Raw genomic sequence first — 20,702 nt, 5'->3', positions numbered from 1 at the left:
CGCTCGGAGTAGAATGCCCAGGGGCGTCGCAGCCGCCGTCCTCGGGGCCCCGACTCCTCCCTGTCCTCCTGTCCTCTCAAAAGACAGCAATCATTTTAACAAACATGAGGGGAAATTCAAAAGGCAAAGATGACATCATGCCTTACCTCAGCGCAGCTGTCCACCGCACAAACAGTGTGTCACCTTCCTTTAAAAAAAAAAAAAAAAAAAAAAAAAAAAAAAAAGAAAAACGGCGGGAAACGGGGGCCACGCACAGACAGGGCCCCCCCCCTCACAGCACTCAGTCTATTAGTCACTCACTCACTCACTCACTCACTCACTCACTCACTCAGTCAGTCAGTCAGTCAGTCAGTCAGTTCTGCCTTTCGACAACAGGGGGCAGTAGAGGTGCACCATTCCCGGAAGCACTGCAATACCGGGTCGATGCGTGGAGCGGACGGGGCAAGCCCCACTTCCGGCTCCCTGTTCCAAAAATCCGTTTAATATGTGGTCCCCTCCATGGGGGACGTATCAGATATTAAACTGATAAGAACAGATTTTTTTTTTCCTACTTTATTATACAGTTCTGCACAACAATTAAAATCACACAAATATACAAAGCATATAAACATCAATTTGCACTGTCATCAAGACATAATAAAACAGCCTTTTTGGTTCACAAATACAGATCCATAAATACTTTATAAAAGGCTAAAACATTCTCAACACAGTGCTACTTATATATGCTATACAAAACAAACCATTATTAAAACAATATTAAACAAAACATCTCCAGAACTGCAATAAAACACAAAACTATAAAACCACCAAAAAATGTCATTACAATATCAATTAAAACACAATTACAATTAAATGGCCATTTACACAAATAAAATGCCACCTTAAATGCCAGCTATTAAAACCTAAAACCATTAAAGGAGGAACACACCCGGCGACCTCCAACCTCTACACCAGGGTCAGGTTGGGACAGGGTCATACATTTCCACACACGTAAAATCAGCACCTCGGGAATAAAAACAAGGTCAATCATTTAAAAAGCAGCACAACAAACCAGAGTAAAATGTTAATAAATACAGTTATTGTTAATATGAATAAATAGGTGCTAAAAATGATCAACCAAAAACCGTGCTCAATTAATTATGCACATGCTGTTAGATAAAACCATTTTGAATACAACACACGCAAAAAAAAAAACAAAGCACACTCACCTAAAACCCGAAGTATCTCCAGTGTGCTTCAGAAAGGTGTGTCACATCAAACCCTGTAGAATGGAGCGTCACCACCTAAACGAAACGGGGCTAAAGCCAAAAGAGGCCCTTCCACCTCTCCTTGGCCTCGTGATAGCCCCGCTGGATGACGTCAGTCTCCATCCTGAAACCCAAGTCGGCCCGGATTTTACGGAATACCCCTTGTGCCTCCAGATGAACCCCTCTGCGGATGAGCGCGGTCCTAGCATTCCACAGCTCTCGCTTGGTAATGCTGACCAGCAGCCACATCCAGGGGCCGAAGGGGTTATGGAGCTTGGGGTCCCACCCCTTCAACACCTTGTCGTAGGTCAGACCGGGCTGCGGGTCCACACGTCCACACAGGCCCGCTACCAACCCCCAAACTCTCTGTGCATGCCCACAGTCCCAAAACACGTGCCTGATGGTCTCATCCTCGCTGCACTCGGGCCTGGGGCAGCGGGGGTGTCTGGTCAGCTTATGCCTATGTAAGACGTCCCTGACTGGCAGCTTACCATGAAGGCACTGCCAGTTCAGGTCCTGCAGCCTATGATCCAAACCCTTAGGCTGGATTCTCGCCCATGTGCCTTCCTCCAGGCCCAGCATGGCCCGAGTATCCCTATGACCAAGCAAAGCCCTATAAAGCGCTCTATGCTTGGTCAAGGCCTCTGTCTTGACACCTGCCGGAAAAGACTTACTCCACTTGACAGCGTGGCTGTAGTGGGCCGGCAGGGTCTCAGCCTTGGGGCCGAGGTTGGTCCACGACGCCACCAGACGTCTCATGGGGAGAGCCAGCCACAGACGCACAAAGTGCTGATGGGGGTGCTCGAGGGGAGCTGCCAGGCGCGTGCAGAGCTGCGAGAAGAACAGGCAGTCAAGCTTGAGAGGAAAGTCAATAACATCCCTCCCCCCACTGTCCTTTCCGAGATACATCACTTCCCTACGCACGTACTCGTACCTGCCCCCCCAGACGAGGTTGAAAACGTCCTTCGTCAGGCCTCTGCGCATGAAGCGGGGCAAAGGGTACACATGTGCAAGGTAGAGCAGGGTGGGAAGAATATCCACTTTTAAGGCTAAAACCTTACCTTGGAAGGACAGGGACCTGGACTTCCACAGTCCGATCTTCCGCCTGGCGATCGCCAACCGCTCCTCCCAGTTCAAACGGGCGGCACCATCCGAAAGGAAGTTGACCCCCAACACTTTGAGAGGTCCGTCACAGAGGGTGAGACCACCTGCGACGTCCTCCCTCGCCTTCCAGCTGCCGAAATACTTGGCCACCGACTTACTGAGGTTGAGCGTCGCGCCGGAGGCCCTACCGAACGCATGAACAAGGCTCATGGCATGACCGAGAGACTGATCCGAGCAGACGAAAAGGGTGGTGTCGTCTGCATACTGGGTCAGTTTAACAGTTTTCCCCCGACTTCCTGGGATAAGAAGGCCATCGACCCCGGGGTGGGCGCGAATGGCGCACGCCAGCGGCTCTATATAGAGCGCGTAGAGGAGGGGGGAGAGGGGACATCCCTGCCTCACTCCACTCACCTGGGGCACCAAGTCACTCAGGAAGCCATTGATAACAACATGGCTTCCAACTTCATTATACAAAGTGTGTAACCACCCCAGATAATTGGGTCCAAAGCCAAACTTACCCAATACTTGAAACAGGAAGCGGTGATCTACCCGGTCAAAGGCTTTCTCCTGGTCCAAGCTGACCAGCAGGAGAGGGAGGTTCCTGTCCTCCACCCAGGCGATGGCGTCGCGGATGAGATGGAGGTTCCACGTCGCCGATCGACCCGGTACTCCACACGTCTGATCGCTGTGAACCAGATGAGCCATGGCCTTCTTCAGGCGTTCGGTAAGGGTCTTTGCGATGAGCTTTGTGTCTACACAAAGCATGGTCAGGGGCCTCCAGTTGCCAAGGTCGGCACGATCACCCTTCTTGTGCAACAGGGAAAGAACCCCTGACCTCATGCTCCTAGTGAGCAAACCCCGGCGCTGAACATCCTCTACAACCTGCAGTAATTCCGGCCCGAGGACATCCCAAAAGGTGGAATAAAATTCCACCGGGAGTCCGTCAAGGCCCGGTACCTTGCGGCGGTTCATCCTGCCAAGCACTGCGGTCAGCTCGGCCAAGGTGATGGGGGCTTCTAAGCCGTCCCGAATGTCACTGGGAAGACAAGGTGAGATATTATCTAGGAACCGCTCCCCTGCAACCGGGTCCGTGTCCCTAACCTTAAAAAGATTAAAATAGAACAGTTTAGCAACCTCCAGCATGTCTGATGTTGTCGTTGCCGTGTCGCCGTTTGAGGCACGGAGAGAGACAAAGCTCTTCTCCTCCCGGGCTTCCCTGGCTCTCTGGAAAAAAAAGGCGTTGCACTTTTCATTGTTTTCCAACAGGCACATTTTGTCGCGGAGCATTAGGGCCGAGGCAGCCTGTTCATGCAGGCGCCTCAGCTCACCCTTTATGCCAAGCAGTCGCTCGTGGTCGATGGCGCCCCCGTTGTTGTGAGCGGCGTATTCATCCCGCAACCTTCTCTCCAGCTGCAGAATGGAGAATTTCTTCTCCATCCTGCGCTGCTTGCTGTACTGCATGGAGAAGGTTCGGATCCTATCCTTCACACTCTCCCACCATTCAGCCACGGAGGGGAAGGTAGGCTTGTCCTTCTGCCACTCGGAGAAGTGATCTAAAAAAAGGTGTCTAAAATCGCTCTCCTCCAGGATCTGCAGGTTCATTTTCCAATAGCCGCCCCCACATTCAGGGGCGTCTATGGAAACAGTGGCCTCCACTGCCAAGTGGTCAGTGGGCCACTGTGGGGAGAGGGACACCTTTTTAAAAACAACGGGGGGTGAAGCTAAAATGTAGTCGATGCGACTGCTGGCTCCGCGACTATTATGCCAGGTGAAGCCCGGCATGCTGGGGTTGCATGTCTTAAAACCATCAACAAGTTTAAAGGAACGAATAAAATGGCGAAAGTGCCCAGAGCTGACATCCTGTCTACCCTCCAACGAGATGTTAAAGTCCCCTCCTAAAATCAAGTGTCGATCTGTGACACAGAACGGGGACAACTCTTCAAAGAGAGTTATACGGGATGAGGCCTCCACTGGAGCGTAGACACATATGGCCCGGAGGCGCTGTCCCCTCCATGTGGCGTCCACTCCCAAAACCCTACCTTGAAGAACGGTAAACGATCTTACTTCTTCAAAGGCGCGGTCGCCAAAAAGGATCCCGACGCCTGAGGAGTGGACACCACCTACGCTCCAGTAGGATCTACCCCTCTTCCATTGTCGTGAAAAGAGAGCCTCGTCCCGCTGGTCCCGGAGGTGGACTTCCTGCAGAAAACAAATGCTGAAGGGAGAAGATGCCAGCTGATTAAAAACAGATGTGCGCTTTAAAACGTTCCTCAAACCCCTGACATTCAAGGTGACAATATTAAAATTGGCCATGAAATGTTAAAAAGGTAAAATACAATTAAAAACAACACAATAAAATAATAAAAGCCAGCCATTAAAAACAATACCGCATTACTGCCCCCCCTCCTCAGTCAAACCCAAAAGGCCCCCCAGTTCCAGCCCCCCCAGGTACTCCTGTTCATTTGCTTTGTCCTGCACAATACTGTACTCCTGGGGGGGCGCAGGGGACTGTCCCAGGTCCCACACCGGCTGGGGGGCCCCCAACGTCGGGGAGGGGGGACTCTCTCGGCCTTGGTCCCCGGCCGCCACTGCTGGCAAGGTGGCAGCCGGAGGGCTGGAAGCGTCGGGTTGTGCCTCCCTTCTGCTCTTCTTCCTCCTCCGGGGGGATGCGCCGCTCTTTCTCCTCCTGCTGCTAACACCTGGAGCCAGGACTGGAGACCCCTCCTGCATCGCTGTCGCTGGGGCCTCCTCCACCTCGGCCAGGGCTTCTCCTCCTGCCCCCGTCGCCGGCTGTTCCTGCCCTAATGTGGGGGCTTGCACTCCCCCACCACTCTCCTTGCCGACAGCTCCATTACCCGACAGAGCGTCAGCATACGTCGTTTTCTTCTTAGGGCAGGAACGAGCCAGATGGTCCTCGCCGTTGCAGTAGATGCAGCGACGGGGGCCCTTGCAGTCCCTGGCCATGTGCCCCGACTCCAGGCAGTTGCGGCAGCGTAAGTTGGCGCATCCCTCCAGAGTGTGTCCGAAGCTGTGACACTGTCGGCAGAAGGGAGGCTGTCCGGAATAAAACAAGTAAGCCTTATTGCCCTGTAGATTAAAATAGGCTGGGGGATGACTAAAACCGCCCGCGCCATTAGCGTCCGGGCGCAGGCGGGCCTGGAACTGGCGTCGACCAGTCCAGATCCCCAGCTCATCCCGAATCTCCTTGTGGCCAGGAAGAAGGTCCACATACTTGTTCAGGAACTGGCGGACGGCTTCGGCGGTCACATGCGGGTTAAAACAATGGACAGTTATTACCCGCTTGTCGGGCCACCACAGCGGCTCGATGGTGTATCGTCCCAGGAGAGGGTGCTGGGCCCTCTCCTTGCTCCGCTCCAGGACCTTGCTGTAACCCTCGTCGGTGGACAGGGTGACCTCGAAGAACTGGAAGGGGCCATTCCGCTGTACACAAAGGATGTCCTCCATGCGGAGGCCCAGCTCCCCGAAGGCCACCTCCCGGATGAAGGCCAGGCGGTCGGGGAAGGTGCCTACCTCCCCTTCGGCCCTCCAGCAGAACCGGGCGGTATTACGCAGGCCACCACCTGCTACCAGCCACGGCCCGCTGAAGGGCTTCCTCGCTGCACCGCCGGCCGTCGCCATCCGGGATGGTCCACCGACGTCGTTCCTGGAGCAGAGTCCTCCTGCCGCCGTGGTCCCGACGTCCGCCGTGGTCCTGTCGCCGTCCGCCAATCCGGGATGAGCCGAGGATCACTAAACTATAAAAACACCTAAAAAATAAAAACACCAGTTCACCCAACAGGGCGGCGGACAGGCCACCAGCCACTGCGGGATCCCCAGCCTAATAAAAACAAAAATAAAAGCAGGGATAAAAGGCTAAAAGGAAGGCACGGGTCGCCCCGTGGCAGCGGCGGTCAAGCCACCTACTGGTCACGCATTAGGGTCACCGTGCCTTCCTCTAAAAAACCCGACGCAATCCTTTAAAAGCAGTAAAAAGAGCGTAAAATCCACTTGATCTTAGCCAAAAGGCCGAGAAGCGATACCCACAAATTGCGCCCCGCCGGGCGCCGGCATGCGGGATGCCGACGGAGCTGGCGCGGCTCAGCCCTCACCAGCCCCTCTGGCAGGTGTCGCCCAGCGAGTCCACGCGTGATCCAGGGAGACCACAGCCGCGCCACCGGGCACCTAACGCCAGCCGCTAAGCCGGGCCCAGTCTTCCTTTGACAGCAGCAGTGCAGCTCTGCTTGGGCAGAGCCTCCAAAAATACCATGAACTCATCGCTATCCCTCTCCACGGAAATCTTTAGTAAAAGGCGAAAGATTTATACGGGATGAAGAGAGACCCGAGTCGATATGGGGCCGCCGCCAAGCCCGTCGCCGTTAGCCGGGCCTGCGTGACGCCCCCGCTCGGAGTAGAATGCCCAGGGGCGTCGCAGCCGCCGTCCTCGGGGCCCCGACTCCTCCCTGTCCTCCTGTCCTCTCAAAAGACAGCAATCATTTTAACAAACATGAGGGGAAATTCAAAAGGCAAAGATGACATCATGCCTTACCTCAGCGCAGCTGTCCACCGCACAAACAGTGTGTCACCTTCCTTTAAAAAAAAAAAAAAAAAAAAAAAAAAAAAAAGAAAAACGGCGGGAAACGGGGGCCACGCACAGACAGGGCCCCCCCCCTCACAGCACTCAGTCTATTAGTCACTCACTCACTCACTCACTCACTCACTCACTCACTCACTCAGTCAGTCAGTCAGTCAGTCAGTTCTGCCTTTCGACAACAGGGGGCAGTAGAGGTGCACCATTCCCGGAAGCACTGCAATACCGGGTCGATGCGTGGAGCGGACGGGGCAAGCCCCACTTCCGGCTCCCTGTTCCAAAAATCCGTTTAATATGTGGTCCCCTCCATGGGGGACGTATCAGATATTAAACTGATAAGAACAGATACTACACTTGATCTTAGCCAAAAGGCCGAGAAGCGATACCCACAAATTGCGCCCCGCCGGGCGCCGGCATGCGGGATGCCGACGGAGCTGGCGCGGCTCAGCCCTCACCAGCCCCTCTGGCAGGTGTCGCCCGGCGAGTCCACGCGTGATCCAGGGAGACCACAGCCGCGCCACCGGGCACCTAACGCCAGCCGCTAAGCCGGGCCCAGTCTTCCTTTGACAGCAGCAGTGCAGCTCTGCTTGGGCAGAGCCTCCAAAAATACCATGAACTCATCGCTATCCCTCTCCACGGAAATCTTTAGTAAAAGGCGAAAGATTTATACGGGATGAAGAGAGACCCGAGTCGATATGGGGCCGCCGCCAAGCCCGTCGCCGTTAGCCGGGCCTGCGTGACGCCCCCGCTCGGAGTAGAATGCCCAGGGGCGTCGCAGCCGCCGTCCTCGGGGCCCCGACTCCTCCCTGTCCTCCTGTCCTCTCAAAAGACAGCAATCATTTTAACAAACATGAGGGGAAATTCAAAAGGCAAAGATGACATCATGCCTTACCTCAGCGCAGCTGTCCACCGCACAAACAGTGTGTCACCTTCCTTTAAAAAAAAAAAAAAAAAAAAAAAAAAAAAAAAAGAAAAACGGCGGGAAACGGGGGCCACGCACAGACAGGGCCCCCCCCCTCACAGCACTCAGTCTATTAGTCACTCACTCACTCACTCACTCACTCACTCACTCACTCAGTCAGTCAGTCAGTCAGTCAGTCAGTTCTGCCTTTCGACAACAGGGGGCAGTAGAGGTGCACCATTCCCGGAAGCACTGCAATACCGGGTCGATGCGTGGAGCGGACGGGGCAAGCCCCACTTCCGGCTCCCTGTTCCAAAAATCCGTTTAATATGTGGTCCCCTCCATGGGGGACGTATCAGATATTAAACTGATAAGAACAGATTTTTTTTTAAATTAATTCATCTTTAATCAACATTTCTGCATACAATCTAAAACCAACACATAAAACTATAAAGACATTTATCACACTACCCATAATAAGCTAACTTCAACACTAAAAGAAATACACATATAAATCACACTCCTAACCTATTCAATCATAAAACAACAACATATATAACACATATTATAAAACAATCATATAATACCACATACATAAAACTTCTAAAATACTTCAACCCTACAACACCATTACAACACACGTTAAAACAGTATTAAATACATAAATACAGCAGAAATCCTAAAATGTTTAAAAAGGTAAAACACTATCATCATCAACAATATCCCCATTAAAACTAAGGTCCCCCCCCGACTCGGCAGCAACTAAAAAAGAGCGTTCATTAGCAAAATCCTGCTGCCCTGCATAAAAACGTCTCTCTTGGGGGGAGACCAAAACACTTTGCAGATCAATTAGCTCTAAGGGGAAGATCGCTTCTCGGCCTAAAGCAGTGTCCTCGTTCCTCCGGGCCTTCTTCCTCCTCCTGCATTGGACAAACCTGGAGGGAGAGGTTGCGCGCTTTTCAGCCACGGCCACTTGACCCTTACCAGGGGACTCCACCGAAGCGCTGGAAGCCGTGGACTCCCCATCGGCACCGGCGAAGGGCTGTTCCTCGCTGTTCTCAGCTCCCCTCTCGGCTCCCCCGTGCATCTCAGCGCAGCCCGGCAGTGCCTGCTGTCGGGCCCCGTCCACAGCCGAACCCCGAGCAACGGCGTCGGCCCAGGACGGTTTGCGCTGAGGGCAGCTCCGGGCCAGATGGTCCTCACCTCTGCACAGGTTACACCGGAGGGGGCCCTTGCAGTCCTTCGCCAGGTGACCGACGTCCAGGCATCTCCAGCCCTTCATGGTGGTACAGGAGTCCGCGGTGTGGCCCAGGCCGTGGCACAAGCGGCAGGAGGAGGGTTGCCCGGAGTAAAAAAGGTAGCCCTTGCAACGACCTATAATAAAATAAGCAGGTGGGTGGCTATACCCGTCAGGGGAGCTAGCGTCGGGGCGCAGGCACACCCGGAACTGCCTGCGCCCAGTCCAGACACCCAGCTGGTCTCTCACGTCCCTGTGCCCAGGGACCACGTCGACAAACCTGCCCAGGAAGGCAGCCACCGCTTCAGCTGGAACGAAGGGGTCCAAGACGTGGACGGTGATCACTCTCCGGTCCAGCTTCCACAGTGGCTCCACGTCATAGAACATCCGGCGAAGCTCTTCCTCCAAGCGGCTGCATGCAGCCAACATCCTCTTGTAGCCCTCTTCCGTAGTGCAAGTCACATAGAAGAAGGCCGAAGACTGGTTGCGCTGCACACAGATGATGTCTTCCATGGTGAGTCCCAGGAGGCCGAAGAGCACCTCCCGGATGAAGCTCAGTCTCTCCGGGAAACTCTCCGGTTCCTCCTGGTGAGTCCACTTGAAGGCTGCTGTATGCCGGATGACTACGACGGTCCTGTGTGGGCTCCCGGACATCCTGGCGATGGTGGGCAAGAGAGTCCTCGGGAGCCGGGCAGGGAGTCGACGTGTCCTAGCTGGGTGCCTAAACTAATAAAAACTGGAAATAAAACCCCAAGCTCACCCTGCGGGAACGGCGGTCAAGCCACCCGAACCTGCACGTTAGGCTTGCAAGGGCTACCCAAAATAAAAAACACGCTAAAAGGAGACAACAGCTAGCCCCGTGGCAGCGGCGGTCAAGCCACCTGCTGGTCACGCCTTAGGTTCGCTGTTGCCTCCTCTAAAAAACCTGGCAGTAAAAAATCCCTCCAAAAAGCGCTGATAAGAACAGATTTTTTTTTTTTTCCATACTTTATTAAACAGTTCTGCACACACATTAACACAAACAATTTAAAACATTGAATAAAAACCACACTTTTAAAACATGGCATTGTCAACACGGAATATTAAAACAACCTCTTCCTGCAAAAACAGTACTCATCATAAAGCAACATAACATCAATGTAAAAGGTTGAAATTTTCCAAGTTATACACATCAATGCCTGTACAACCAAACGTTAATAATATATATTAAAATAGAATTAAACAAGCAAAATATGCAGAACTATATATAAACAATACCATCAACAATTAAAATTACAAACAAATAACCTTTAATTACATTGATATGGCCATTTATACAAATAAAATGTCACCTCAAATGCAAGTCATTAAAAAGTTAAAACCTTAAAAGAGGAACAGACCCGCAGACCTCAAACTTCAAACACAAGGGTCGGGTTAAAACAGGGTTATATACCATCCTCACACACATAAAATCTGTGACTTCGGGCATAAAATACGGTTAATCACAAACACAAAGCACACCAAACAAGTTAAAATGTTAATAAATAATGTTAATATTAATAAACACGTGCTAAAAGTGATCAACCAGTAGTGCACAATAAGTTCTGTACATGCAATTATTTTAAAAAATAAATAAATAAATATTTAAAATACAACACACGCACAAAAACCAAGCACACTCACCTAAAACCCAAAGTACCTTCTGTGTGCTCCAGAAAGGTGCGTCATGTCCACCCTGTAGAATGGAGCGTCACCACCTAAACAACACGGGGCTAAAGCCAAAAGAGGCCCTTCCACCTCTCCTTGGCCTCGTGGTAGCCCCGCTGGATGACGTCAGTCTCCATCCTGAAACCCAAGTCGGCCCGGATTTTACGGAACACCCCTTGTGCCTCCAGATGAACCCCTCTGCGGATGAGCGCGGTCCTGGCATTCCACAGCTCTCGCTTGGTAATGCTGATCAGCAGCCACATCCAGGGGCCGAAGGGGTTATGGAGCTTGGGGTCCCACCCCTTCAACACCTTGTCGTAGGTCAGACCGGGCTGCGGGTCCACACGTCCACACAGGCCCGCTACCAACCCCCAAACTCTCTGTGCATGCCCACAGTCCCAAAACACGTGCCTGATGGTCTCATCCTCGCTGCACTCGGGCCTGGGGCAGCGGGGGTGTCTGGTCAGCTTATGCCTATGTAAGACGTCCCTGACTGGCAGCTTACCATGAAGGCACTGCCAGTTCAGGTCCTGCAGCCTGTGATCCAAACCCTTAGGCTGGATTCTCGCCCATGTGCCTTCCTCCAGGCCCAGCATGGCCCGAGTCTCCCTATGACCAAGCAAAGCCCTATAAAGCGCTCTATGCTTGGTCAAGGCCTCTGTCTTGACACCTGCCGGAAAAAACTTACTCCACTTGACAGCGTGGCTGTAGTGGGCCGGCAGGGTCTCAGCCTTGGGGCCGAGGTTGGTCCACGACGCCACCAGGCGTCTCATGGGGAGAGCCAGCCACAGACGCACAAAGTGCTGATGGGGGTGCTCGAGGGGAGCTGCCAGGCGCGTGCAGAGCTGCGAGAAGAACAGGCAGTCAAGCTTGAGAGGAAAGTCAATAACATCCCTCCCCCCACTGTCCTTTCCGAGATACATCACTTCCCTACGCACGTACTCGTACCTGCCCCCCCAGACGAGGTTGAAAACGTCTCTCGTCAGGCCTCTGCGCATGAAGCGGGGCAAAGGGTACACATGTGCAAGGTAGAGCAGGGTGGGAAGAATATCCACTTTTAAGGCTAAAACCTTACCTTGGAAGGACAGGGACCTGGACTTCCACAGTCCGATCTTCCGCCTGGCGATCGCCAACCGCTCCTCCCAGTTCAAACGGGCGGCACCATCCGAAAGGAAGTTGACCCCCAACACTTTGAGAGGTCCGTCACAGAGGGTGAGACCCCCTGCGACGCCCTCCCTCGCCTTCCAGCTGCCGAAATACTTGGCCACCGACTTACTGAGGTTGAGCGTCGCGCCGGAGGCCCTACCGAACGCATGAACAAGGCTCATGGCATGACCGAGAGACTGATCCGAGCAGACGAAAAGGGTGGTGTCGTCTGCGTACTGGGTCAGTTTAACAGTTTTCCCCCGACTTCCTGGGATAAGAAGGCCATCGACCCCGGGGTGGGCGCGAATGGCGCACGCCAGTGGCTCTATATAGAGCGCGTAGAGGAGGGGGGAGAGGGGACATCCCTGCCTCACTCCACTCAGCTGGGGCACCAAGTCACTCAGGAAGCCATTGATAACAACATGGCTCCCAACTTCGTTATACAAAGTGTGTAACCACCCCAGGTAATTGGGTCCAAAGCCAAACTTACCCAATACTTGAAACAGGAAGCGGTGATCTACCCGGTCGAAGGCTTTCTCCTGGTCCAAGCTGACCAGCAGGAGAGGGAGGTTCCTGTCCTCCACCCAGGCGATGGCGTCGCGGATGAGATGGAGGTTCCACGTCGCCGATCGACCCGGTACTCCACACGTCTGATCGCTGTGAACCAGATGAGCCATGGCCTTCTTCAGGCGTTCTGTAAGGGTCTTTGCGATGAGCTTTGTGTCTACACAAAGCATGGTCAGGGGCCTCCAGTTGCCAAGGTCGGCACGATCACCCTTCTTGTGCAACAAAGAAAGAACCCCTGACCTCATGCTCCTAGTGAGCAAACCCCGGCGCTGAACGTCCTCTACAACCTGCAGTAATTCCGGCCCGAGGACATCCCAAAAAGTGGAATAAAATTCCACCGGGAGCCCATCAAGGCCCGGTACCTTGCGGCGGTTCATCTTGCCAAGCACTGCGGTCAGCTCGGCCAAGGTGATGGGGGCTTCTAAGCCGTCACGAATGTCACTGGGAAGGCAAGGTGAGATGTTGTCTAGGAACCGCTCCCCTGCAACCGGGTCCGTGTCCCTAACCTTAAAAAGATTGTGATAAAACAATTTAGCAACCTCCAGCATGTCTGATGTTATTGTTACCGTTTCGCCGTTTAAGGCCCGGAGAGAGTCGAAGGTCTTCTCCTCCCGGGCTTCCCTGGCTCTCTGGAAAAAATGAGTATTGCACTTTTCATTGTTTTCCAAAAAGAACATTCTGTCGCGGAGCATTTGAGCCGAGGCAGCCTGTGCATGCAGGCGCCTCAGCTCACCCTTTATATCAAGCAGTCGCTCGTGGTCGATGGTGCCCCCGCTGTTGTGAGCGGCGTATTCATCCCGCAACCTTCTCTCCAGCTGCAGAATGGAGAATTTCTTCTCCATCCTGCGCTGCTTGCTGTACTGCATGGAGAAGGTTCGGATCCTGTCCTTCACACTCTCCCACCATTCGGCCACGGAGGGGAAGGTAGGCTTGTCCTTCTGCCACTCGGAGAAGTGATCTAAAAAAAGGTGTCTAAAATCGCTCTCCTCCAGGATCTGCAGGTTCATTTTCCAATAGCCACCCCCATATTCAGGGGCGTCTATGGAAACAGTGGCCTCCACTGCCAAGTGGTCAGTGGGCCACTGTGGGGAGAGGGACACCTTTTTAAAAACAACGGGGGGTGAGGCTAAAATATAGTCGATGCGACTGCTGGCTCCGCGACTATTGTGCCAGGTGAAGCCCGGCATGCTGGGGTTGCATATCTTAAAACCATCAACAAGTTTAAAGGAACGAATAAAATGGCGAAAGTGCCCAGAGCTGACATCCTGTCTACCCTCCAACGAGATGTTAAAGTCCCCTCCTAAAATCAAGTGTCGATCTGTGACACAGAACGGGGACAACTCTTCAAAGAGAGTTATACGGGACGAGGCCTCCACTGGAGCGTAGACACATATGGCCCGGAGGCGCTGTCCCCTCCATGTGGCGTCCACCCCCAAAACCCTACCTTGAAGAACGGTAAACGATCTTACTTCTTCAAAGGCGCGGTCGCCAAAAAGGATCCCGACGCCTGAGGAGTGGACACCACCTACGCTCCAGTAGGATCTACCCCTCTTCCATTGTCGTGAAAAGAGAGCCTCGTCACGCTGGTCCTGGAGGTGGACTTCCTGCAGAAAACAAATGCTGAAGGGAGAAGATGCCAGCTGATTAAAAACAGATGTGCGCTTTAAAACGTTCCTCAAACCCCTGACATTCAAGGTGACAATATTAAAATTGGCCATGAAATGTTAAAAAGGTAAAATACAATTACAAACAACACACTAAAATAATAAAAGCCAGCCATTAAAAACAATACCGCATTACTGCCCCCCCTCCTCAGTCAAACCCAAAAGGCCCCCCAGTTCCAGCCCCCCCAGGTACTCCTGTTCATTTGCTTTGTCCTGCACACTGCTGTACTCCTGGGGGGGCGCAGGGGACTGTCCCAAGTCCCACACCAGATGGGGGGCCCCCAATGTCGGGGAGGGGGGACTCTCTCGGCCTTGGTCCCCGGCCGCCACTGCTGGCAAGGTGGCAGCCGGAGGGCTGGATGCGTCGGGTTGTGCCTCCCTTCTGCTCTTCTTCCTCCTCCGGGGGGATGCGCCGCTCTTTCTCCTCCTGCTGCTGACACCTGGAGCCAGGACTGGAGACCCCTCCTGCATTGCAGTCGCTGTCGCTGGGGCCTCCTCCACCTCGGCCAGGGCATCTCCTCCTGCCCCCGCCGCCGACTGTTCCTGCCCGGACGTGGGGGCTTGCGCTCCCCCACCACTCTCCTTGCCGACAGCTCTGCTGCCTAACAGAGCGTCGGCGTATGACGTTTTCCGTTGGGGGCAGGAACGAGCCAGATGGTCCTCACCGTTGCAGTGGATGCAGCGACGGGGGCCCTTGCAGTCCCTGGCCATGTGCCCCAGCTCCAGGCAGTTGCGGCAGCGCAGGTTGGCGCATCCCTCCAGAGTATGTCCAAAGGTGTGACACTGTCGGCAGAAGGGAGGCTGTCCGGAATAAAACAAGTAAGCCTTATTGCCCTGTAGATTAAAATAGGCTGGGGGATGACTAAAACCGCCCGCCCCATTAGCGTCCGGGCGCAGGCGGGCCTGGAACTGGCGTCGACCAGTCCAGATCCCCAGCTCATCCCGGATGTCCTTGTGGCCAGGAAGGAGGTCCACATACTTGTTCAAGAACTGGCGGACGGCTTCGCCGGACACATGCGGGTTAAAACAATGTACCGTAATTACCCGCTTGTCGGGCCACCACAGCGGCTCAACGGTGTATCGTCCCAGGAGAGGGTGCTGGGCCCTCTCCTTGCTCCGCTCCAGGACCTTGGTGTAGCTCTCGTCGGTGGACAGGGTGACCTCGAAGAACTGGAAAGGTCCATTCCGCTGCACACACAGGATGTCCTCCATGCGCAGGCCCAGCTCCCCGAAGGCCACCTCCCGGATGAAGGCCAGGCGGTCGGGGAAGGTGCCTACCTCCCCTTCGGCCCTCCAGCAGAACCGGGCGGTATTACGCAGGCCACCGCCTGCTACCAGCCACGGCCCGCTGAAGGGCTTCCTCGCAGCTCCGCCGGCCGTCGACATCCGGGATGGTCCACCGACGTCGTTCCTGGAGCAGAGTCCTCCTGCCGCCGTGGTCCCGACGTCCGCCGTGGTCCGGCCGCCGTCCGCCAATCCGGGATGAGCCGAGGAATGCTAAACTATAAAAGCAACTAAAAAATAAAAACACCAGTTCACCCGGCAGGGCGGCGGACAGGCCACCAGCCACTGCGGGATCCCCAGCCTAATAAAAACGAAAATAAAAGCAGGGATAAAAGGCTAAAAGGAAGGCACGGGTCGCCCCGTGGCAGCGGCGGTCAAGCCACCTACTGGTCACGCATTAGGTTTGCCGTGCCTTCCTCTAAAAAACCCGACGCAGTCCGTTAAAAGCGATAAAAAGAGCGTAAAATCCACTTGATCTTAGCCAAAAGGCCGAGAAGCGATACCCACAAATTGCGCCCCGCCGGGCGCCGGCATGCGGGATGCCGACGGAGCTGGCGCGGCTCAGCCCTCACCAGCCCCTCTGGCAGGTGTCGCCCGGCGAGTCCACGCGTGATCCAGGGAGACCACAGCCGCGCCACCGGGCACCTAACGCCAGCCGCTAAGCCGGGCCCAGTCTTCCTTTGACAGCAGCAGTGCAGCTCTGCTTGGGCAGAGCCTCCAAAAATACCATGAACTCATCGCTATCCCTCTCCACGGAAATCTTTAGTAAAAGGCGAAAGATTTATACGGGATGAAGAGAGACCCGAGTCGATATGGGGCCGCCGCCAAGCCCGTCGCCGTTAGCCGGGCCTGCGTGACGCCCCCGCTCGGAGTAGAATGCCCAGGGGCGTCGCAGCCGCCGTCCTCGGGGCCCCGACTCCTCCCTGTCCTCCTGTCCTCTCAAAAGACAGCAATCATTTTAACAAACATGAGGGGAAATTCAAAAGGCAAAGATGACATCATGCCTTACCTCAGCGCAGCTGTCCACCGCACAAACAGTGTGTCACCTTCCTTTAAAAAAAAAAAAAAAAAAAAAAAAAAAAAAAGAAAAACGGCGGGAAACGGGGGCCACGCACAGACAGGGCCCCCCCCCTCACAGCACTGAGTCTATTAGTCACTCACTCACTCACTCACTCACTCAGTCAGTCAGTCAGTCAGTTCTGCCTTTCGACAACAGGGGGCAGTAGAGGTGCACCATTCCCGGAAGCACTGCAATACCGGGTCGATGCGTGGAGCGGACGGGGCAAGCCCCACTTCCGGCTCCCTGTTCCAAAAATCCGTTTAATATGTGGTCCCCTCCATGGGGGACGTATCAGATATTAAACTGATAAGAACAGATACTACACTTGATCTTAGCCAAAAGGCCGAGAAGCGATACCCACAAATTGCGCCCCGCCGGGCGCCGGCATGCGGGATGCCGACGGAGCTGGCGCGGCTCAGCCCTCACCAGCCCCTCTGGCAGGTGTCGCCCGGCGAGTCCACGCGTGATCCAGGGAGACCACAGCCGCGCCACCGGGCACCTAACGCCAGCCGCTAAGCCGGGCCCAGTCTTCCTTTGACAGCAGCAGTGCAGCTCTGCTTGGGCAGAGCCTCCAAAAATACCATGAACTCATCGCTATCCCTCTCCACGGAAATCTTTAGTAAAAGGCGAAAGATTTATACGGGATGAAGAGAGACCCGAGTCGATATGGGGCCGCCGCCAAGCCCGTCGCCGTTAGCCGGGCCTGCGTGACGCCCCCGCTCGGAGTAGAATGCCCAGGGGCGTCGCAGCCGCCGTCCTCGGGGCCCCGACTCCTCCCTGTCCTCCTGTCCTCTCAAAAGACAGCAATCATTTTAACAAACATGAGGGGAAATTCAAAAGGCAAAGATGACATCATGCCTTACCTCAGCGCAGCTGTCCACCGCACAAACAGTGTGTCACCTTCCTTTAAAAAAAAAAAAAAAAAAAAAAAAAAAAAAAAAAGAAAAACGGCGGGAAACGGGGGCCACGCACAGACAGGGCCCCCCCCCTCACAGCACTGAGTCTATTAGTCACTCACTCACTCACTCACTCACTCAGTCAGTCAGTCAGTCAGTTCTGCCTTTCGACAACAGGGGGCAGTAGAGGTGCACCATTCCCGGAAGCACTGCAATACCGGGTCGATGCGTGGAGCGGACGGGGCAAGCCCCACTTCCGGCTCCCTGTTCCAAAAATCCGTTTAATATGTGGTCCCCTCCATGGGGGACGTATCAGATATTAAACTGATAAGAACAGATACTACACTTGATCTTAGCCAAAAGGCCGAGAAGCGATACCCACAAATTGCGCCCCGCCGGGCGCCGGCATGCGGGATGCCGACGGAGCTGGCGCGGCTCAGCCCTCACCAGCCCCTCTGGCAGGTGTCGCCCGGCGAGTCCACGCGTGATCCAGGGAGACCACAGCCGCGCCACCGGGCACCTAACGCCAGCCGCTAAGCCGGGCCCAGTCTTCCTTTGACAGCAGCAGTGCAGCTCTGCTTGGGCAGAGCCTCCAAAAATACCATGAACTCATCGCTATCCCTCTCCACGGAAATCTTTAGTAAAAGGCGAAAGATTTATACGGGATGAAGAGAGACCCGAGTCGATATGGGGCCGCCGCCAAGCCCGTCGCCGTTAGCCGGGCCTGCGTGACGCCCCCGCTCGGAGTAGAATGCCCAGGGGCGTCGCAGCCGCCGTCCTCGGGGCCCCGACTCCTCCCTGTCCTCCTGTCCTCTCAAAAGACAGCAATCATTTTAACAAACATGAGGGGAAATTCAAAAGGCAAAGATGACATCATGCCTTACCTCAGCGCAGCTGTCCACCGCACAAACAGTGTGTCACCTTCCTTTAAAAAAAAAAAAAAAAAAAAAAAAAAAAAAGAAAAACGGCGGGAAACGGGGGCCACGCACAGACAGGGCCCCCCCCCTCACAGCACTGAGTCTATTAGTCACTCACTCACTCACTCACTCACTCAGTCAGTCAGTCAGTCAGTCAGTCAGTCAGTTCTGCCTTTCGACAACAGGGGGCAGTAGAGGTGCACCATTCCCGGAAGCACTGCAATACCGGGTCGATGCGTGGAGCGGACGGGGCAAGCCCCACTTCCGGCTCCCTGTTCCAAAAATCCGTTTAATATGTGGTCCCCTCCATGGGGGACGTATCAGATATTAAACTGATAAGAACAGATACTACACTTGATCTTAGCCAAAAGGCCGAGAAGCGATACCCACAAATTGCGCCCCGCCGGGCGCCGGCATGCGGGATGCCGACGGAGCTGGCGCGGCTCAGCCCTCACCAGCTCCTCTGGCAGGTGTCGCCCGGCGAGTCCACGCGTGATCCAGGGAGACCACAGCCGCGCCACCGGGCACCTAACGCCAGCCGCTAAGCCGGGCCCAGTCTTCCTTTGACAGCAGCAGTGCAGCTCTGCTTGGGCAGAGCCTCCAAAAATACCATGAACTCATCGCTATCCCTCTCCACGGAAATCTTTAGTAAAAGGCGAAAGATTTATACGGGATGAAGAGAGACCCGAGTCGATATGGGGCCGCCGCCAAGCCCGTCGCCGTTAGCCGGGCCTGCGTGACGCCCCCGCTCGGAGTAGAATGCCCAGGGGCGTCGCAGCCGCCGTCCTCGGGGCCCCGACTCCTCCCTGTCCTCCTGTCCTCTCAAAAGACAGCAATCATTTTAACAAACATGAGGGGAAATTCAAAAGGCAAAGATGACATCATGCCTTACCTCAGCGCAGCTGTCCACCGCACAAACAGTGTGTCACCTTCCTTTAAAAAAAAAAAAAAAAAAAAAAAAAAAAAAAGAAAAACGGCGGGAAACGGGGGCCACGCACAGACAGGGCCCCCCCCCTCACAGCACTGAGTCTATTAGTCACTCACTCACTCACTCACTCACTCACTCACTCACTCACTCAGTCAGTCAGTCAGTCAGTCAGTCAGTCAGTCAGTTCTGCCTTTCGACAACAGGGGGCAGTAGAGGTGCACCATTCCCGGAAGCACTGCAATACCGGGTCGATGCGTGGAGCGGACGGGGCAAGCCCCACTTCCGGCTCCCTGTTCCAAAAATCCGTTTAATATGTGGTCCCCTCCATGGGGGACGTATCAGATATTAAACTGATAAGAACAGATACTACACTTGATCTTAGCCAAAAGGCCGAGAAGCGATACCCACAAATTGCGCCCCGCCGGGCGCCGGCATGCGGGATGCCGACGGAGCTGGCGCGGCTCAGCCCTCACCAGCCCCTCTGGCAGGTGTCGCCCAGCGAGTCCACGCGTGATCCAGGGAGACCACAGCCGCGCCACCGGGCACCTAACGCCAGCCGCTAAGCCGGGCCCAGTCTTCCTTTGACAGCAGCAGTGCAGCTCTGCTTGGGCAGAGCCTCCAAAAATACCATGAACTCATCGCTATCCCTCTCCACGGAAATCTTTAGTAAAAGGCGAAAGATTTATACGGGATGAAGAGAGACCCGAGTCGATATGGGGCCGCCGCCAAGCCCGTCGCCGTTAGCCGGGCCTGCGTGACGCCCCCGCTCGGAGTAGAATGCCCAGGGGCGTCGCAGCCGCCGTCCTCGGGGCCCCGACTCCTCCCTGTCCTCCTGTCCTCTCAAAAGACAGCAATCATTTTAACAAACATGAGGGGAAATTCAAAAGGCAAAGATGACATCATGCCTTACCTCAGCGCAGCTGTCCACCGCACAAACAGTGTGTCACCTTCCTTTAAAAAAAAAAAAAAAAAAAAAAAAAAAAAAGAAAAACGGCGGGAAACGGGGGCCACGCACAGACAGGGCCCCCCCCCTCACAGCACTCAGTCTATTAGTCACTCACTCACTCACTCACTCACTCACTCACTCAGTCAGTCAGTCAGTCAGTCAGTCAGTTCTGCCTTTCGACAACAGGGGGCAGTAGAGGTGCACCATTCCCGGAAGCACTGCAATACCGGGTCGATGCGTGGAGCGGACGGGGCAAGCCCCACTTCCGGCTCCCTGTTCCAAAAATCCGTTTAATATGTGGTCCCCTCCATGGGGGACGTATCAGATATTAAACTGATAAGAACAGATACTACACTTGATCTTAGCCAAAAGGCCGAGAAGCGATACCCACAAATTGCGCCCCGCCGGGCGCCGGCATGCGGGATGCCGACGGAGCTGGCGCGGCTCAGCCCTCACCAGCCCCTCTGGCAGGTGTCGCCCGGCGAGTCCACGCGTGATCCAGGGAGACCACAGCCGCGCCACCGGGCACCT

General features: G+C 54.7%; 13 non-coding genes and 2 pseudogenes across 13 annotated transcripts; all 15 read right to left on the bottom strand.

The window, feature by feature from the left end:
• Nucleotides 1-382: 382 nt before the first annotated feature.
• Nucleotides 383-594, bottom strand: LOC140584201 (U2 spliceosomal RNA; annotated as a pseudogene).
• Nucleotides 595-6,584: 5,990 nt separating this feature from the next.
• LOC140584327 (U5 spliceosomal RNA) lies at nt 6,585-6,698 on the bottom strand. The gene has a single exon (XR_011986289.1). It is a non-coding gene; the product is annotated as a U5 spliceosomal RNA (small nuclear RNA).
• Nucleotides 6,699-7,131: 433 nt separating this feature from the next.
• Nucleotides 7,132-7,323, bottom strand: LOC140584219 (U2 spliceosomal RNA). The gene has a single exon (XR_011986196.1). It is a non-coding gene; the product is annotated as a U2 spliceosomal RNA (small nuclear RNA).
• A 195-nt stretch (nt 7,324-7,518) lies between these two features.
• On the bottom strand, nt 7,519-7,632 carry LOC140584326 (U5 spliceosomal RNA). The gene has a single exon (XR_011986288.1). It is a non-coding gene; the product is annotated as a U5 spliceosomal RNA (small nuclear RNA).
• A 435-nt stretch (nt 7,633-8,067) lies between these two features.
• On the bottom strand, nt 8,068-8,291 carry LOC140584117 (U2 spliceosomal RNA; annotated as a pseudogene).
• A 7,829-nt stretch (nt 8,292-16,120) lies between these two features.
• LOC140584325 (U5 spliceosomal RNA) lies at nt 16,121-16,234 on the bottom strand. Its single transcript, XR_011986287.1, has one exon. It is a non-coding gene; the product is annotated as a U5 spliceosomal RNA (small nuclear RNA).
• Nucleotides 16,235-16,647: 413 nt separating this feature from the next.
• LOC140584207 (U2 spliceosomal RNA) lies at nt 16,648-16,839 on the bottom strand. Its single transcript, XR_011986189.1, has one exon. It is a non-coding gene; the product is annotated as a U2 spliceosomal RNA (small nuclear RNA).
• A 195-nt stretch (nt 16,840-17,034) lies between these two features.
• LOC140584323 (U5 spliceosomal RNA) lies at nt 17,035-17,148 on the bottom strand. Its single transcript, XR_011986285.1, has one exon. It is a non-coding gene; the product is annotated as a U5 spliceosomal RNA (small nuclear RNA).
• A 416-nt stretch (nt 17,149-17,564) lies between these two features.
• Nucleotides 17,565-17,756, bottom strand: LOC140584196 (U2 spliceosomal RNA). Its single transcript, XR_011986187.1, has one exon. It is a non-coding gene; the product is annotated as a U2 spliceosomal RNA (small nuclear RNA).
• Nucleotides 17,757-17,951: 195 nt separating this feature from the next.
• On the bottom strand, nt 17,952-18,065 carry LOC140584322 (U5 spliceosomal RNA). Its single transcript, XR_011986284.1, has one exon. It is a non-coding gene; the product is annotated as a U5 spliceosomal RNA (small nuclear RNA).
• A 424-nt stretch (nt 18,066-18,489) lies between these two features.
• On the bottom strand, nt 18,490-18,681 carry LOC140584186 (U2 spliceosomal RNA). Its single transcript, XR_011986184.1, has one exon. It is a non-coding gene; the product is annotated as a U2 spliceosomal RNA (small nuclear RNA).
• Nucleotides 18,682-18,876: 195 nt separating this feature from the next.
• LOC140584321 (U5 spliceosomal RNA) lies at nt 18,877-18,990 on the bottom strand. Its single transcript, XR_011986283.1, has one exon. It is a non-coding gene; the product is annotated as a U5 spliceosomal RNA (small nuclear RNA).
• Nucleotides 18,991-19,435: 445 nt separating this feature from the next.
• On the bottom strand, nt 19,436-19,627 carry LOC140584175 (U2 spliceosomal RNA). The gene has a single exon (XR_011986183.1). It is a non-coding gene; the product is annotated as a U2 spliceosomal RNA (small nuclear RNA).
• A 195-nt stretch (nt 19,628-19,822) lies between these two features.
• On the bottom strand, nt 19,823-19,936 carry LOC140584320 (U5 spliceosomal RNA). Its single transcript, XR_011986282.1, has one exon. It is a non-coding gene; the product is annotated as a U5 spliceosomal RNA (small nuclear RNA).
• Nucleotides 19,937-20,364: 428 nt separating this feature from the next.
• LOC140584164 (U2 spliceosomal RNA) lies at nt 20,365-20,556 on the bottom strand. The gene has a single exon (XR_011986182.1). It is a non-coding gene; the product is annotated as a U2 spliceosomal RNA (small nuclear RNA).
• Between the last annotated feature and the right edge of the window lie 146 nt (nt 20,557-20,702).

The sequence above is a fragment of the Paramormyrops kingsleyae genome, unplaced genomic scaffold (genome assembly GCF_048594095.1).
Source record: "Paramormyrops kingsleyae isolate MSU_618 unplaced genomic scaffold, PKINGS_0.4 ups31, whole genome shotgun sequence".
NCBI lineage: Eukaryota > Metazoa > Chordata > Actinopteri > Osteoglossiformes > Mormyridae > Paramormyrops > Paramormyrops kingsleyae.
Note: the sequence above shows the minus strand (reverse complement) of the source record. Positions and strands in the feature narration are given on the sequence as shown.